Below are 19,955 nucleotides of genomic sequence, written 5' to 3' on the forward strand. Positions count from 1 at the left end.
TGGTTGAGGTATGGGCATTTCTTTGCCCCAAGGCCAGTTCTGCCAAAAAGAAATGCTCCAGGTGGAGTGTCTTTGGTGCTCAACATTCTCTCGGCAATAGAGTGGTGTTGCCAGGAGCAATTGTGTCTCACTACCACAAAACTCTGAGTTAGATTAAAGGCCATTTTCTACAGCTCTTTGAAGAAGTTGAAGATTATCTATCTATACTGAGTATAATCTCTATATATCTAAAGAACCTGATTAGTCTAATTATAAATGACAAACTTAGATGACTATTAGTCTATATAATTCTCAATATCTATCTAACTTAAAGACTAAGACAATAAACGACTGTGAAACAAATGAGGACAATGACCTCCAAATATAAACAATGTACAAATATACATTGCAGTAGGTAAATATATATCAATACACAAACATTATATAAGTATCTTAATCAGAGGTAGAAATGTACACTGCAATATGGTAAATATATACAATATACATATATATATCAATACAATATATGTCAATACATAAAAAATGTTTTAAACAGAGGTAGAAACATGAATGCATACAATAGTCAATACAATTTAACTTTGTATCAATATACAAGAATCTATATCAATATATTTGTCTAACAACAGTAACTCACAATTACAAATCTATTATCCCATCATCCCTCTTTTTTTTTTTTTCAAAATGATCCCTGAGCTTATAAAATTCCTCCCCCAACCCTCAATCGTATACTAATTATAATCAACCCCTAAATGATGTCCCTAAACCCAAGGGCAAACTTTATTGGGAGAGGGGACGTCGTCCTCTAGAATTACTTCCAGCTGTCATGGGGGCGACGTTCTTTCTGGGGGATCCTGTGAAAGTAAAATGATGGTTGAATTTCAAGATCAATGTCTTTTAAAATTGCCAATAGTCTCTGAGTATTTTGTGCAGGTCTGGCCAAAATGTTGTATAAGATGTGCACCATTTCAGCTAACCAAGTTGGAACTGTCTTGTGCAGCTGGTACCCAAAGCAGGTCTTGTAGTAGCGCTATCAGTATCATGACGTCATATCAACCAGGTGGAGTTGTTGTTGTGGGGCCCCATCTTCTTCCTGGAAACTTCAAATGTCACTTCGGGAAAAACTCATTGTTCATTGTGAAAAACTTAAACATTAATCATAGACATATATATACATACATATATATATTCAATAAAAGGCATGATATATATATTCAATGAAAAGTATGATAGATATGAAGAAAAGCAAGGATGTTTTCTAAACTCATATTTCTTTCTGTCCCATATCATGGCTCTTGACATGAGACAGAAACTCCAGAAACTCTGGGTTTTTCTCTTACTAACAGGCTTGGAATTGGAGAAGGACTGAGCCAGAGTCCAACTTCAAAACCAGCTTTATAAATTTAGAAATATGGTTTAATATTACTTACACAACCCTTTCAGTTTTCTTGATATTTCCTATTGGGCAGGTATTTTTCCATCTGTCAGCATCCAAATATCCAGGGTCCCTTGAATTTTTCAAAGATGAGTGTTTTCCTGTGGAGATAAGAACAGAACCCTGCCCCCATTCTATATGTTTTTCTTACCATCTGTATGAATATCATCATTGTAGATAAGTTGTCATTTCTCCTTTCCAAGAGGTTTCTCCTCTTCAAATCGAAACTTTATTAATTTTGATGGTATCCACAATTTTTCTTCTCCTGTGGAAACAAGAGCTTTTTTTTTTTTTATGATTAATAGGGTGATATTTATTTAAAGGGGAAAAAACTTACAGATCACTGTCCCAGGCAACGGCCCTCTACGCAACGCAACCAGGAGTCTAGTCGCCGGTGGAGCAGGAAGTGAAGAGAGAGCGGAGAGGGAAGTGGCCGCTTTTTTAAAGGGAGAGAGACCACGCCCCAAGGGGCTGGTATCTCAGCGGCAATAGGCTGGAGGAGTGGGAGGACCTCCCGCAACAGTAATACATTCTTCCTTTCTCTTCCTGAACTTACTGTGGCTTAGGCAAATGAGATGGAAGGGAAGTGAGATGTATAATATGTGAAATATGAATAGTACGGAAGGTAATTATAATTAGTATAATGGTAGCTAACAGTGACAGAGCATTTACTGTGTCCCAGGCTTTGTTCTCAGTATTTGACCTGCATAATTACTTACTCATCGCAACAGTGATTAGACAGATACTACTATTATTGTCTTCAAGCTATATCAAATCTTTAAAGGCTCATAGAGGTTAAATAGCTTGGGAAAGGTTACAGTTGTAGTGGATGTAGAGGTGAGTATTTCAGCCGAGACCTGGTTAACTCTAGCCTGAGTCTCAAGCATGAAACTACTTTATATGATATGCAATTGCTTTGTTCAAATGAGACTATAAATGTGGCATTGCTTTAAAAACCTAGACGAGCTATCAAAATGGAAGGGCTTATTATGACCCAAATGATTAGCTGAGCCTATCACTATTTATCCAGATGCTTGGCAGCATGTAGACAAAGCCTAAGGCCATAATGAACCTTTGCCAAGCAGCAAAGGCTTAAAGGCAATGTAAACTAATTGGTGATGTGTCTTTATTTCTAAAGCGGCAGGCAAAGCTTCTCAGTGCAGCTTCCTAACAGCATGCCCTTCACTTTTAAGTAACTGCACCTGTTCTGCACCCCAGAGAGATTACATAACTCCAGGACATTTGTGATTATTCTCTAGAATTTAGTTTGTTGGACAAACATTCATTGAGCATTGTATTATGAGAGATGCATATGGATGGGCCATTTGTACATTCAGATTGTTCTAAAAGTCTTTGGGGTTTCAAAAATTGTCAAATACAGTGATGCAAAAGATGATCTATGGCCTAAAGAAAACATATCCTTGGGCTGCACATTCACTTTCCTTTATCCTACAATAGTTCAGCAGTTTTGAGATATTCAGCATACCTTAGAGATACATTGCACCTATTTCACCATATTTTGAGTAACCAAAGCAAGCACAAAATTTGAAATACTGGTGTGCTGGGTAGTTTTGGTCAACTTGATACATACAGACTATAGTTATCTGTGGGAAAGAAACCTCAGTTAAAGAATTCCCTCTATCAGCTTGGCCTGTGCTCATATTTGTGAAGCATTTTCTTGATTGTGATTATGTAGGCAGGCCCAGCCCACTGCGGGTGATACCACTCCAGGGCAGGCAGTCTTGGGAATATAAGAAACCAGAGCAACCTCCTGATTGCTCTTTGGGCTGACGAGAGAGGGGGACTTGATTGGGGGAGGGGGAGGAAAATGGGAGGCAGTGGCGGGGAAGAGACAGAAATCTTTAATAAATAAATAAATTAAAATAAAAAAAAAACAGAGCAAGCCATGTGGAGCAAGTCAGTAAGCAGTATTCCTCCATGGTTTCTGCTTCAGTTCTTGCCTCCACGTTCCTACCTTGAGTTCCTGCCTTAACTTTCCTTCATGACATACTGTAAATGAATGCGAGATTGAACCCTTCCCCCCCCCCCCCCAAATTGCTTTGGGTTGTCATGTTTTATCACAGCAATGTAAAGGAAACTAGAAGAACTGAAATTTGTGGTTTGGACGTAAGAGCTCTGGCCTAAATCCATCATTAGTTTCAGGAATTAAAGACGCTAGGAAAGAACCCAGTGTGATGGTGCATGCCTTTAATCCGTTCATTAGGGAGGCAGAGGCAGGAGGGTCTCTGTGAAGTTGGAGCCAACCTGTTCTATATAGTGAGTTCCATGACAGGTAGAGCTACCCAGTGAGACCTTGCCTCAAACAAGCCAAGCTAAGAAGCGCTAGGTATTTAATTAGTGTCACAGGTTTAAATCTTATCTCCCCTAATCTGTATTTCTAGAGAGGATCCTCCTTGACTCAGTAATGAACTAAGTAGCTTTCCTTTGAGGCGTTCCTGATATTTCAAACTCCTTTGCATATAAGAGAGGGGGATAGGGAATATAGTGCTTAGCGTATAGTTTTGTATGTTTTCATCATAGCCGCTCATGACTTTAAACCGTCTTTCTATCTTGGATGAATTGTGTGTGGAGTGTATGTATGTGTGCGCATGTGCGTGCGTGCGTGCATGCACAGGTGCTTAAAATCTAGCTGTGCTCATTAAATAGAGAGTTTCAAAATTTCATGTGGAAGTTGGGAATGTATCTATCGTATATCTTAGAATAAATGAACATCTCTGCTTTCCCAAGAGTGAAGAAGTTTTTCAGGAGAGTAACTTCCAGTTTTACAGTCAAGAGAGTCCTAGGAAACCAGGGCAAGTTTCTTTTCTTTTTTTTTTCCGAGACAGTGTTTCTCTGTAGCTTTTTGGTTCCTGTCTTGGAACTAGCTCTTGTAGACCAGGCTGGCCTCGAACTCACAGAGATCCGCCTGCCTCTGCCTCCCGAGTGCTGGGATTAAAGGTGTGTGCCACCACCACCCGGCTCGGGGCAAGTTTCTTAATGTAGTCTTTTTTTAATAATGCACACACAAACATGAACACATGGAAACACACACACACAAACCTATTTTGTATATATGAGCATTTTGCCTGCATGGTATGTCTGTGTACTGCACGCAGTATCAGCAAAGGTCACAAGAGATCATCAGATCTCCTGGGACTGGAGTTTGAGACAATGATAAACTGCCATGTGGGTGCTGAGAATTGAACCTCAGCTAGGCAATGGTGGCACACACCGTTAATCCCAGCACTCCCGGGTACAGAGGCAAGTGGATCTCTGAGTTCAAGGTCAGCCTCGTCTAAAGCTTGACTTCCAGGAGAGTTAGGGCTATGTAGAGAAACCCTGTCTCAAAAACCAAATCCAAACAAACACAAACAAACCAGAACTTGAAACCCAGTTCATTGGTTGCTATTAATGTCTGGGCCACCTTTTCAGCTTCTAATTTAATTTTTAGTGTTTTTCTTTCATATCCAAAACAGAATAAAGCAGATATTGGGAAGAAATATTACATTTCATTGTTTAAAAGAAAATTTTAGGAGTTGAAATGCAAATAGAAATATGGTAAGATGCCAATGTTTAGTTAGAAATGGAAAAGAAAACAGAAACAACAAAACTTTCCAAATTAGTGTACTATGTTCAGTTTTTTTGTTTGTTTGTTTTGAGACAGGATTTCTCTGTGTATCTCAGACTGTCCTGGAACTCACTGTGTAGACCAGCTGGCCTTGAATTTACAAAGATCCCCCTGCCTCTGCCTCCCTGAGTGCTAGGATTAAAGGCGTGCGCCACCACTGCCACCCGGCTCAGTGTACCATTTTTATGTATCTCATTGGAGAATGTGCCTTAGAAGCCAGGCTGCATTTAACAAAGTATTTACCCCCAAAGAGTTTAAGACCTAGCTGACCAAGCTTATTGAAGCATCTGGTCCGAAGGTCACACGGGGGCAATAAATTATAACCTAATCAGGTTGGATGTTCAGTGAGGCAGGACAAGTAGGTCAGTGGGGGCCTTGAAGTGAGTACTTCACATAGGGGTAGTGAGCGACATTAGCACGTTTGCAGCTTTTAGTATGGCTGGAGGTCACTTTTACATGGACGCGTGGGCCTCACAGGTGTGCAGGCTTTACAAAGCAAAGGCACAGGCCAAGAAGATGCTTGCTACAACACCCATGCTGATAGAAAGATGAACTTTGTGCTCTCATATTCCTATTCGGTTTTATTGATCTTTGAACTTTCAGCTTCATTTCAAATGTGTTTATTGTTCACATTTCTATATTAAGGTATTGTATAACATCATCCCTGGGGAGACATGAACAGACATCTACTCAGTCTGGGTAGGAACTGTTGGCAGATCAAAGTAAGATTTATCACCAAGGTCGAATTTGGTGAACTGTTGCGTTTCATTGGGTTACTTGCAGGGGAAAGGATGAGAGGTTAATTACAAGAGCAGAAACGACTCCAAGGCAGCTGCATCCCCCAAGCCCACTCCAGCGTGGGTAACTCATTACAGCTAGAAGCCAGGAGCACACTGCCCAACCTGTAGGCAGCTCAGCAGGTTTGGAGAGTGCCCTTTCCAGATAGTCCAACTGGTCTGAGCTTCTATTAGTGTATCTATCTGGTCTCTGCCTTTTTGAGATAGCTCAGCTTATCTGGGAATCTTCTAGGCAGCTCAGCTAGTGGAAAAGGGTTTCTCAGCAGTTCTTACTGCTTACATGTGTTTGCAATGGTGGGGGTCCAGTGTATCTGGCCAGTTTTGGGAACCCCTGAAGCCTTTGTATTATTTCCCGAGTGTAATGAGCCAGATGAATTGTTTCACACTCTTTAGTACATCCGGTATTTTTAAGGGATTTCCCTCCTAGATGGAGGTTGATTTGGTAGGGAATGGTTACAAGACATAAGGATAACCAAACTTCACGGTATTGTCACGAGATTTTAAAGAAGACTTAGTACTATAAAGCCCGGTATGTAAATATCTCAGCAAAGTGTTGCTTTTATTTCCTTTGAGACAATATGTTTCTATGTAGCTCAGACTTATCACAAACTGAGTAGTTGCTCTAGTAGCCTTGAAGTTAAGACCCTCCTGCATCAGCTTACTAGACTCGCAGGCATGAACTACCACATTCAACAAAGGTAAGATTATGGCAGTTCTTGAAACTGTGTATGTGGAAGTATGCAGCTTTCTACTCCCATGACTGCAGCCGGAGTCTGTTCCCCTACAGAATGGCTAACCCACCTCAGCTGCTAGTTCATAGCCACCAGAGCACACAGTCCTCCTGAGTCCAGATTTTTCACATCTATCTTGTTTCTTTCATTCTGCATCACCCCCAAACCATGCAGATTGTAGAAAGGTACTTTCCTAAATCTAAATTTAAAAATATAACCCTCAGCCTTTTTTAATATACAGAAGTGGTTTTACTTTTTTTAAAGACTTATTTACTTATGCACATGAGTGCTCTATAATGCCTGCATGACAAACGAGGACATCAAGATGGCTGTAAGCCACCACATGGATGCTGGGAGTTGAGCTCATAACTTCTGGAAGGGCAGTTACTGCTCTTAGCTGCCAAGCCATCTCTCCAGCCCCTGAAATTACTATTTAAACAAGCAAAAAATTTATCAGATTCTGGGAACTGGAGTTTTGGATGCCTGTGAGCCACTATATGAGTGCTGGGACATCAAAGCCGGGTCTTCTGCAAGAAGCAATTCTCTAAACCGCTAAGCTCTCTCTCCAGCCCCTAATGTTTCTTAATAGAAAAGTTTGTGTATTTATTGTAAATTTTAAATCATAGATGTAGTTTTTTAAACCAATGCTAGATTTCATAAGAAACATAGTGCTAAATTAATAAAGACACAAATATTTCAATTTTCTTCATAGCTGTTTTTGACAAGGCCTCAACAATAGCTTTTTTGTTCAAAATTTAAATTATGACTGTATAAAGTTATACAGAATTTACAATTGTTTAGTATAACATTCTCCCTCATATTGAAATTTATTAGAACAAATCTCTGAGTCATTCAGGATGTAGCACTAAGTCATTTTTATGAAATAGACTCAACTAATTGAATTTAAATTAGAGTCTATAAAACACAACCATTGCATATGACTATTTCTATGTTTTATTATTTAAAATTCATAGTATTTATGATTTGGAATTCATGTCACTAACTTAAAATATTTTATAAGACTTTACAATGTAATAGAAGATAATGGAATAGAATCGCAGCTAAGTGTATGGGCTGTTGAAATCAAGTAGACTGGTTTGAGTATTGATTCCCATACTATATAAAACCCTTAGGCAAATTAATCACTGTAACTTATCTAAGCCTCAGTGTTTTCATCTTTGTAATAGGAAAATAGTTGCTGCATCATAGTATTGTCAAGGAATGATAAATCAACTGAAATGAGTCATTATAACACAAAACTAAATTAATAATCTGATACTACTTCTACTGCTATTTTCCTGTTGTTTCTCTTCTATTCCTTTTCAAAATTATTGTTTTATGTGTACTACTTTTCATAAATACTTTATTAATTCTTTGAGAATTTCATACTTTGTATTTGGAACATATTTACCCACTTCCCCTTTTCAAATCTACCCACTTGTTGACTAATGCATAAGATGGTAAAAAAAAAAGCGAGTTATCTTTTCCTCCTTTCCTTTGCCTTAGAGAGTAATTGTATTTGGGGCATTACTAGTTGCTGGAGCTGTCAGGGAATCATCATTCAGAAAATACATTTGCCCTGGAAAACACAATAGTATAGGAAGGAAGGGAATAAAGAAGCCTCTAATCTTATAAGGATAAGGAGAGCTAGGAAATATGGAAAGAGTAAGACTGGCTTCCCACAGCAGAGAAAAAGAGAGTTCATGATGAGAAGGGACAAAAAGAACAAATGGAAATAAAATTTGAGTCTATCAAAGATGGAGACCATCAACAGCCAGTTATGGAAGGGTTGCTGGGGAGGGGAGAGTCAGTTTATTCAAGGTTATATAGCCAAGGTGTCCATCTTCCCAGAAACAAGCTCTCACCTAGGCTCCTGTTAAAACCCCAAATGAATGCCACGTGGTGGTAGCACACACCTGCAATCCCATCACTTGGCAGGCAGAGGCAGGAGAATCTGTGAGTTCGAGGACAGCCTGGTCTACAGAGAAAATTCCAGGACAGCCAGGGCTGTTATACAGAGAAACCCTATCTTGAGGGAAAAATAATATAAAACAAAACCCTAATGAAACATGTTGATCACATTAGAAATTCATAAAAGTGGAGTAATTTTTATTCTTCTCTTCCTCCCCTCCTCCTCTCCTCTCACATAAACACACACTTCATAAGGTTTCAGGGTTTTCTGTTGTTTTTACAAAATAGAAACATTGATTACTGTTCTGGGGGCTAGGAAATTCAAGATCAATGTTCTAGCAAAGTTGATATCTGGTGAGAGCTTTCTGCATTTCAAAATGACACCTTGCTTCTGTGTGTCAGGGGAGAGGCAAGTAACTGCCTTGTGCTTTGCTATGTGTCATTCATTCTATTCATGAGAATGCCAACATTGCAATCATCTAAATCCACCCAGATGGATGGTTCAGATTTGACGTGTGAATTTTAGGGGGACGTGGGCATGCAAATATTTTCAATAAAAATGGTCAGGTAGTAAATATTTTAATCTTTGAGAGACATCTAGCCTCTACCACAGCTATTCAAATCTGCCATTGCCCTGTTAAAACTACAATATATAAACAAATGTTTGGGACAGTATTTCGGGAAACTTGTTTGCTGTCAGATCCTGTGATCGTTATTCGTGGTTGTCAGCTTGATTACATGTGAAATTAACTAAAACCCCAAAATGGAGCGACACACCTATGTGGGATTTTTGCTTAATTTGAAGTGGAAGATCTACATCTGCCCTTAACCCAGATCTTTGAGGTTGGAAATACACATTTTTAATTGGGATCTTTTAAGCTTGAAAAACCCACCTCTAATCTAGGTTACACCTTTTGCTGGAAGCCTATATAAGGACATGGAATCAGAAAGTTTTTCTCTTTGCCTACTTGCTCTCACCTTGCTACTAAGTCCATTTCTTCATTGGCATTAGAGCCTACTTCTTCAAGATTTCAGGATATACTGAAGACCAGCTGAAGCCAGGCAGTAGCGGTGCATGCCTTTAATCCCAGCACTCGGGAGGCAGAGGCAGGCGGTTCTCTGTGAGTTCGAGACCAGCCTGGTCTACAGAACTAGTTCCAGGACAGGCACCAAAGCTACAGAGAAACCATGTCTTGAAAAAGCAAAAACAAAAGCAAAAAGACCAGCTGAGATATCCAGCATCATGGACTAAATAACTACTGGATTCTTAGTTTTTTCTTCATAGGCAGCCATTGTTGAACTAACTGAACCACAGCCTGTAAATCATTCTAATAAATCCCATATATATCTGTGCATATATATATATAAATATATCATACACATACATACACACACATATCCCATACATGCGTCTAAACACACACATATATTCTATAAGTTCTGCTATACTTGAGAACCCTGACTAAAACAAATCTTGTCTGAAGTAAACCATAGTTTACCAGGTTTATTCATCACCACATAGGCCAGAGCCACTGGCTACCATCTCCTCCACATGCCAAACTCTTACCTGCTTAAGCATCTCAGAGGATCTTACACACAACTTACTGCCTCCCACTTACAACTCTCTCCCTGGGCTGTCTCCTGACAAGTCACTGCATAGCAGTGTATCCATGGAGACCTTGAATTAGGATCATTCTGTGTTCTTTGGTCCTCAGAATAGTTTAGTGCCTAAAAACAGGCGGTTTCTCCAATGACTGGAGGGCTAGCATTCTGAGGTGGCGAGCAGTATCACTTGCAGATCAAGTCTCCACAGTGGACTGAAGGCGTGGAGGCAGTGGGTCCTGGGAGCAGCCAGTTCCAGGCATAGATGGATGCCGGTCCCAGAGCAGTGGCTGGTCCCAGGCAGGGAGATACACGGTGGGCGAACAGGAGACAGAGACATGGATAGACATGATATGCAGAGTGAGGTGAGATTGAATATTTATTTATTCAGGGGGTTGTGGAGGGGAAACGGTGAAGGGGGGACAGAGAGAGAGAGAGAGAGAGAGAGAGAGAGAGAGAGAGAGAGAGAGGAGAGGAGAGGAGAGGAGAGGAGAGGAGAGGAGAGGAGAGGAGAGGAGAGGAGAGGAGAGGAGAGGAGAGGAGAGGAGAGGAGAGGAGAGGAGAGGAGAGGAGAGGAGAGGAGAGGAGAGGAGAGGAGAGGAGAGGAGAGGAGAGGAGAGGAGAGGAGAGGAGAGGAGAGGAGAGGAGAGGAGAGGAGAGGAGAGGAGAGGAGAGGAGAGGAGAGGAGAGGAGAGGAGAGGAGAGGAGAGGAGAGGAGAGGAGAGGAGAGGAGAGGAGAGGAGAGGAGAGGAGAGGAGAGGAGAGGAGAGGAGAGGAGAGGAGAGGAGAGGAGAGGAGAGGAGAGGAGAGGAGAGGAGAGGAGAGGAGAGGAGAAAGAGAGAGAGAAGGGAGGATGCAGGGAAGTGGGGAGAGAGGCAGAAGCGAAGCTGCCTCTCCGAGAGGAAGATGGAAAAGATAGCTAGCTCAGGCCAGAAGATCAGCCTGTCTCAGTGCATGGGGGAGGGAGTGGGCGTGGCTTGTCTCTTAAAGAGACAGAAAATCATAACAGGTACTACTTTGCTTTCAGTGTCAAAGCATTCTATAGTGCACTGTGTGGGTATTTGCATAAATTGTACTCTTTTGGAATAAAACATTGAGTTTACTTTCTCAGTATTGTATATTTCATTGTGTTCTATTTAAAGTTGCAGCAAAAATTTTGGGAACTAAATTAAGTTGAAATCTAAAGTGTTTTATATATCTTTTATGGTATCACTAAATAATGCACAGTGGTACAAAATTTTTGGTAAAATATAGAAAAGTCTAGGTGGAGAAAAGCACCATTATGAGTAAAAACAAAGGCTTTGGAACTCTATTGACTTAGCATCAAATCCTTGACCTCCTGTGTGCTTCCTATCTTTGATCAAGGACAAGTCCCATGATCAGTCTAATTCTTAAAATTGTGTGCAACCATGCTAGTAATCACATCTCCCAGCATTGTTTTAAAGGATTTATAATATAATAAACCTAAAACTTCTGACATGTCATACAATTTAATGAATAGTACCTATTTTTAAATAATAATAATAATAATTGTTATGCCTATGTTATGAGCCCCCCAGAGACCACTATAGGACTCTGAGTTTGTATGTAAAAGCAAAGAGCATCTATTTATTTATTTATTTTCTGCAAATTCGAGTTTGGGCTCTCTGTCCATTTTGACACTGTTTGGATCAGGGAATCCTGAGCTTAGTTTAGGCAAGGTTTTTAAGGAGTAAATGATGCGGGGGGGGAATTCTGGATTCAGATGGGGGTTGAACTGCTGATTGAGCAGGAGTGAGGTAACAAAAATTTTTTCAACAGGGATTGGTACTGGTGTTGCTACAAGGAAGTTGGCAACCTATGTACAAGTTAGGTAAGCTATCCTTAATGTTCTAGAGCATCTAGTACTTGTTTGTCTCAATTCTGATTGGTTGCTCGCAGGGGACAGTATGTGGTTTTTTTTTTTACTGGTTATTGTAATGGTGAGGTCTAGTCTCAATATTGTTAGTTTGTAGCCTGTCATGACTGCACTAATATTAGGCCTCTTCAACTTATTATGCATGTTAAGAATTGGCATGCCATGTTTTAAACTATGGTCCTATGTATGAATGTGTCTGTCTTGTTCTTGTTTTGATTTTTTTTTACCCATATTCAGAATTTATGGTAAAAATCGAAACATTGATGTATATGGCAAATGCCTTTTGGTAATGAATATAAAGCAGACGCAGGGGGATGTTCAACAGAAAGCCCAGGGATCAGCAGGCCTGATTGAACTCTTCACTTGACTAGAGATGATTTCCAGCTTCTGGGGTCCAACTTTACAACGAGGCCAAGGCTACCAGCTTCAGTAGAGACCAGGATTCAGAATTTTTTTTTTGAGCAGAGTATTTTAATTTTATTTATTTTTTATTTTTTTATTTTTTTGAGACAAGGTAGGTCCCTCTACAGAGCCCTGGCTGTCCAGGAACTTACAAAGTAAAACAGGTTGACCTTGAAATCAGAGATCAGTCTGTCTCTCCTTAAGGGCAGGGATTAAAGGTGTGGGCTACCCAGCCTGACTTTGTTTTGTTTTCTAATTTTTGAGCAGTTGTTTCTGTGGCTGTATTTAGAAACTAGTTAAAAATGAAAAAGTTTAGATAATAATTTGAACTTGACACAAAAAAGGAACTTTGCAGGGTTATTTAAAAATAGTAATAGAAACGTTAATTTTCAGGGTTGTAGTGTCTGGTGCTTTCAAATGTTAATTTTGGAAACTGAGGCTGAGGAAAACGTTGATTATAGAATGTAGGAGAACTAACAAAAAGAGAGTTGAAAAACCACATTTTATCGTGTCAGAAAAAATATCAAGCTGCTTTTGCAATGAAAACTTAAAATATAAAATGAAACAATGTTAGGATTGATCTGTATATCATTTTGATAATACACTTGCTTTGGTCCTTTTAAAATGTACAACATTTTGTCAGTGTAGAGATGGGCTGTTGCTTTGTAATGTTGGACCCTAGAGTCCAAACACCAAGGAGGAGTTGCCCCAAGAGACCATCTCTCACACCACAGCTGATGTAAAAGCACGAGAATTTTATTAATTCTATCATAACAGGGTCTTCCAGCATTAGAGGCCATAAGGACCCTGAAAAAAGTATAGGCTACTTTTAAAGGAAAAAGCCACAGAAGCAAGGGGGTTGTTCTTTGACTATTATGACTGACTTATTCAAAAGGGCTACTACCAATAATTGGCTGGAGAGCGGTTGCCAGATCAGATGAGGTAAGAGGTCACTTTGACCCCATTTCCCAGGGGCTGAGTCAAAACATACGTGTGTGGGTAATTGTTCAGGAACTGAGTCAACATCTTAAAGGTTATCTTGCCCCAATTTCTGGAGAACATTTACAAAGACTCGGAAATGGAAAGTTCCTAACATTTTAGTAGCTGTTAGGTCCTTGGTTGCCAGGGTGAGAAGGGGGGAGCATTACTGCTGAAACTGCGAGGGCTCAGAATTGTCAGATATGGCTTTAGAGTTATTTTAGAGTTCTATAGTAATAGCATCTAAAAGACGTTTTGTAGTACACCGTGTCATAAAACAATAGATTTGCTATTAGATAGATATAACATATCTTAATATGTTTCTGGGAATCATGGTTCCCTTATGAGTTCCAAATCTTGACAATGTGAGAAAATGGAAATAGGACTCAGAAGAAAACTTGAGGACTGTTATTTTTGTTATTATTATTTGAGAGAAGGGCAAAGCCCATAGACTCAGGAATGGAGGTCTGCACAAAGCTGCATGGAGGGACTAGTGTTTGCAAAGAATGAATAAAACGTTAGGGTAGGATGGGTGTAGAGGCACAATCTTTAATCCCAGAACTCGGGAGGGAGAAATATGCAGAGCTCTGTGAATTCCAGGACAGCCTGTTCTACAGAGCAAGTTCCAGGACAACCAGGGTTACAGAGAAAAATTCTGCCTCAAATTTTGAAAAAGGTCCGGGCAGACTTGTTCTGATTTTGAGCCTTACTTAAAGAAGATAAAAGAGGGACAAGGGAAAGCAAGTTTTTAAGAATGTTGAAGCTCACAAAAGCAGACAAATTTAATAGTAAAAGATCTGTAGGGGAGGGACTACCATAGGTAATGTTGTATGATGGGAGAAGCTTCGTTAACCAATCATCTTTAAGTGGTGGAACCTACTTAAGACATGGCTTCCTGGAGCCTTACAAGAGACTCTAGCGCTCTGTCTCTGTCTCTTTGTGTGTGTCTCGTACTCCTGTGACACAGCTGAGCTTGGACTTCCCATTTCTATTTTGTGAGTTTTCCCTTTATAATAAAAAAATATAATTGTTTTACCCTTTAGCTAGCCTGGTTATTTTCTGTATTGAGCTAATTTCTATAGTTGGGCTTGAATTTAGATATTTGCCTGCTTCTGTCTCCTGAGTGTTGGGATTAACAGCTGTTAGTAGTGCTGAAATTCTTGCCAGTGAAAGGAGTTAATTAGAGTCAGGTATAAGAGGTTCTTTTTCCCCTTTTGCTCCCTAAATGTCCCTGCATTGGTATCTTTCCTCAGTTTCACATTTCAGACTTTAAAAGTGATATGAACAATTTCATCTTTCCTAGTCATCCATTAGCTCTTTGTAATTATTTTTTTTTCTTTTGAGAGAGGGTCTCACTGTGTATCCTTGATTGGCCCGGAACTCACTATGAAAGGCCAGAAAGTCCTTGAATAGAGATTCACCTGCCTTCCAAGTGACGTGATTTAAGTTGCCTGTCACCACATCTGACTTTAAAATACATAATTTTAAAATTGTATGCATGCTTTTGAATGGAGTATGTAAAAGTACGTTGGCCTGACTACTGCCATTTTGACTTCAGACTCCATTTTTATCTGTAGGGTGAAATAAAATTCAGGTTTCCAAGCCCTAAGGGAGCTGAAAACTTCCCAGTGGCTGATGCACCTCCTCCATACACCATAGAAATAGTCACCAGGCATCTTTAGTTCTCTAGAAATATTATGGTTGTTTCTAACAATAGAAAGAACAAATGAATCCGATTGGTTGTACTGAAAGGCTTGCATTGTCTGTTCATTGACAACGATGGAACACACGAGGAAATTCCCTCATCTTTGATTTATGATTGGTGAAAATTGTAACTATAACTTGGCAACAAATGGTTGTGATTTTTGTGTTTATAAACCCTGCTTCTGCCCCTGCTTGAAACTATCAGGAGAAGCAAAACTCCCGAGTCCTCATTCTGCAGCCCTGATCAATCAATCAGTGATCCACTTATGTAGTGATTGATTAAAATCTTTAAACCCAATAAGGTTTCTCTCTCTCCTTCCTCAAGGCAAATAATGGTCTAGATGAAACACCTTGTGCCTACGGAGGACAGGAAATGGCACTGGATCATCTGAAGTGGTTGTAGTCTGTCATGTAAATATTGGGAATTAAACCTGTATCTCTGGAAGATCAGCCAGTACTCTTTACCCTGAGCCATCTCTCCAGCCCCCATTAACTATTTTGAAACAGTGGAAAATCATGAGGATGCTGTAAGAGGTAAAAGAACAGGATCTCAGCTCATAAAACTTATAGTGGATGGATCTCGGTGCCTGTTTAAAAATTTGACTTGTGTGTTTTGTATAATAGTATTTATCTGTTGGGGTGGCTAGGAAATAGAAAGCAGTTTGTATCTCTAAATGGCTGCCTGTCATTCCCTGATATGTTGAAACTTAAAGATTGGCTTTTCCTGTTTATTTGGAAATTTTGATCTTACTTTAGACTAAGGCTGAGTAGAATTATGTAACTGACTAGAAAAGCAAGAGTTTATGGTTTGCTTTAAAAAAATTGTTTGTGTTTATATCTCAGACTTTGACTTATTGGGAAGTTATTTTTTTAACAAAATCAAGGTCTAAGTTTGTGTTGAAATAATTTAACTGAACATGTTGTAAGCATCTTAAGGTGATTATTAGTCCATTTAAGGCCATATGTATCTGTGACTAGAAGTATGGATAGCTATATCTTAACTTTCTATATTATGCAACAGTTTGCTTAGTTAAAGGCATGTGAGTTTGATACATGCAAAGGGACCAGTAAGTGCTGGTTGGCATAGGCTTCCTCAGCAGCTGGATGAGGCTGCATTAGCAGCTGTACTGTAGACCAGAGCACTGTCCTGCTTCCCTTTGGCTCTGGGTCAGGCTCAAGACCTTGAGTTAACCCTCCAAAGTATGGAAGCATGTAATGCAGTCCCATGGCAGCACCTGGGTGAGAAAAGAAACATAATTCATGAAGACTATAGGCTAGGCGTGGCAAACAAGGAAACGTTGCCCATCTAATTGAGATTTGAAAGCAGTGGTTCTCAAGCTGTGGGTTGCCACCCCTTTGGGGGGTTTACATCTCAGAGATTCCATATATCATATATTTACATTATGATTTATAACAGTAGCAAAATTACAGTTAGGAAGTAGCAACACAAAGAATTTTATAGTTGGGGGTCAACACAGCATGAGCTGTATTAAAAGGTCACATCGTAAGGAAGGTTGAGAACCACTGTTTTAAATGACCAACTGATAAATATAATGGAGTCTTTTCATGCTGGATTGAACTTCCTAACTATTTTTTTAAAAGATTTGGTTGGCTACTGACTCCAGAAATGAGCTTAGCATCTGCTTAAAATGGCTCAAAATCAAAGTGAGCCTTGAGAGATCCTGATCAAGTGCATTTCATGTGTGGTATAATGCTCTCCTTTTTTTATGGGTGTTTTTTTGACTTATGAGACAGGGTTTCTTTGTATCTTTGGAGCATATCCTGGAACTAACTCTTGTAGACCAGCCTGGTCTCGAACTGCGTATCTGTGCCTCCCAAGTGCTAGGATTAAAGGCGTGCACCACCACTGGTTTCTTACAGACTGAAAGAGACATTTGAAAAAATTTACCATCTGGACTACCTTGCTGCTTGAATATTGGTATATATCTGTTTGTCCTGACAAATAAGTATTTTATTATTGAGTTGCCCATGTATATAATCTGTTTGTTATAACTAATACTTTTTCTGAATTTCTAAGAGATTTGCAATTTTGATTATCAGTACTTATCTTGCTAAACACACTATTAAGCCACAGATTCTAATTTTTCATTTATAAAAAGAAACTGAATTCATACGTCTTCTGTATAATGTATAATGAGAATGGATGTTATGAGCTCTTTTCTATGCACAGATGTCTATTGTAAGACTTTGAAGTATTGATAAGTGTTGGGTGTTTGTGTAAATCCACACACAACTACTTAATTTTCAAATTAGGTTACTCTTTCTTGTTATGGTTTTGAAAAGCCATATATTAGAGTATTGTCTTTGTCAACACACACACACACACACACACACACACACACACACACACACACACACACAAATTCACAGCTCTCCCCTTAAAGGGAATAAGAGCTAATTTGTACTAGAGTTACATTTGAGTGCCAATGGCTTGGAAAACAGAGAGCTAGGTTCCGTATTTCTACACAGACGCAGTTTCATGTCATAAATTGAAGCCATATTGAAACACATTGTTTGGTACATTGGAGAAGCAGTTACAGTGGAGTGGGGAATTTCTCCCATAGGCCTCAAATGCTAGCTAATGACGGTCTTAGTTTTGGCCTGGTGGGCACAAATGGTCTGCTAAGTTAAACATCTTCTAATCAAAAGTGGGCAAGGGAGTGGCTACTCAGGGAGCTTAAGCAGGAGAAGATAAGGCAGTTAGGCTCTCCACCTGCAACACCCCGGCTTCACATCCCTGTGGGGCTCAGTCTTTGCAGACACACTTTCACAGCTGTTGCTTAATAGTTGTGGTTTTATATACTTGTAACAGTCTCTTAACTTTCTATAGAACTGCAGCTTCTGACAAAGGAAGCTGAGCAATACTTTTGAGATGCTGAGACACTAACTACCGGACAAACAGAATAGACTGGAGATATACCTGACCTAAACCTTCCTTCTATACCTTATAGTTATGTAACATTGGGCCTAAATGGTTTATTGGACTAACTCCTTGAATTCTTCCACTTATCCCCCCAGCACAAAGCCAACCGGGACAAATGTGATCCCTGGTGACCAGGGCAGAAAAGAATGAGCCATCAGATGGCTACTAAGAGAAATGTTTATAGAATATTGTTCATAGTTGTCAGAATATGACATAGGAATATGAAACATGGTCATACTGGACATGGTAGTGCTTGTTTGTAATACCAATACTCTGGGAACCAGAGCAAGTCATAAGTTTGAGTCAGTCTAGGCTTCACAGGAGACCCCATCTCAAAGCAGCAAAATGGAGTTGCTTATGCTAGCTCTTCCAAAAGTAAAAGCCAAGAGGTTTTACACAATGTTCTTACGCATAGGAACGTAAAATGAATGGGTTCTCACCTTTCTTTCTATTTGTATTCCATTTATGATACTTACTGCAGACACAGGCCATACTTCACTGCAAACTGACATGTTAAAACAGTGGGGAAATGCAGCCAATCTGTATGGCAGAACAAATATATCCTAAAGAGATACATGCACTTCCCCTTTGACTATCAAAGTGTTGAAAGCGATACAGGGATAATTGAGGTTTCCTTTGGGGCTATTAGTCTCTAATATGGGTAGATAGTAGAAAAAGGCCATGCTATACGTTTTTATTATTTCTTTTATTTTTTGAGTTATAATTAAATAGTTTTGTCCTTCCCTTTCTTCCCTCCTAACTCTCTTGTATACTCTTCCTTGTTCTCACTCAAAATCACAACCTCTTTCATTAATTGTTGTCACACGCGTGCGCGTGCGCGCGCGCACACACACACACACACACACACTCCTGAATGTGTAAATACAACCGGCTAGTTTGTGTAATGTTACTCGTGTGTAAATTTTTTTTACATTTTTAATTGATATTTATTGAGCTCTACATATGTAAATGTTTTAAACTTAAATGGAGACCAGACATATGGTGAATAAGATGCCACATAATGGAAGGAAAAAGAATAAAATAATAATAACAAAATCTTGAGGGGAGGGCTCAAATTGTTAAGAAGGGTTAAATTTATTCAGCAAAGTGGGCAGCCTTAAGACCCTCTGCAGCTGTGACACCTCTAACTTTTAGTGCTAAGAGTGCAATTCTGTTTTTCAGTTGTGATGAAGGCGAGCAGCCCTGCCCGGCTCCCATACAGCTAGCTTTATACCCGAAATAACAACACACAAACTGTATTCTTTTAAACACTGCCTGGCCTGTTAGTTCTAGCCTCTTATTGGCCAATTCTCACATCTTGATTAACCTATTTCTAATAATCTGTGTAGCACCACAAGCTTTCCGGGAAAGATTCAGCATGTCTGACCTGGCGGCTGGCTCCATGGCGTCTGACCAATTATGCTTTCTTTCTCCCAGCATTCTGTTCTATCTACTCCACCTATCTAAATCCTGCCCTATCAAAAAGCCATAGCAGTTTTCTTTATTAACCAATGAGAGTAACACATAGACAGATGACCCTCCTTCATCATTCAGTATTAATTTGGATCTTTTAATTGGCTCATTGAAGACAGGTGGGCAAACCTGAGAAGTGGTTGGCCATTTAAGTCACAAGTTCTGGGAATGCAGAGGGCCTTTGAGTAAACATTGAGAAAACATTGCAAGATGGGGAAGATGATAAGATTTGAAATTTGTTTTCAACAAAGAATTGGTTTCACAGAAAAGTCTAATATTTAATGCCTCTTACATTTTGCATCTTCATCTTCATCAAAATTTCCATTTCCTTGGCTCCTGTATATTTCAGGTAGATGTGAAGATAAAGATATACTACTTTAGAATTCATTTACTTGGATATGCCAGTGATTTGAGGTCAAAGTCTGGAAGTGTCACTGTCAGTGTGACTATCACCCA

This window comes from Microtus pennsylvanicus, chromosome X, assembly GCF_037038515.1.
Source record: "Microtus pennsylvanicus isolate mMicPen1 chromosome X, mMicPen1.hap1, whole genome shotgun sequence".
Classification (NCBI taxonomy): Eukaryota; Metazoa; Chordata; class Mammalia; order Rodentia; family Cricetidae; genus Microtus; species Microtus pennsylvanicus.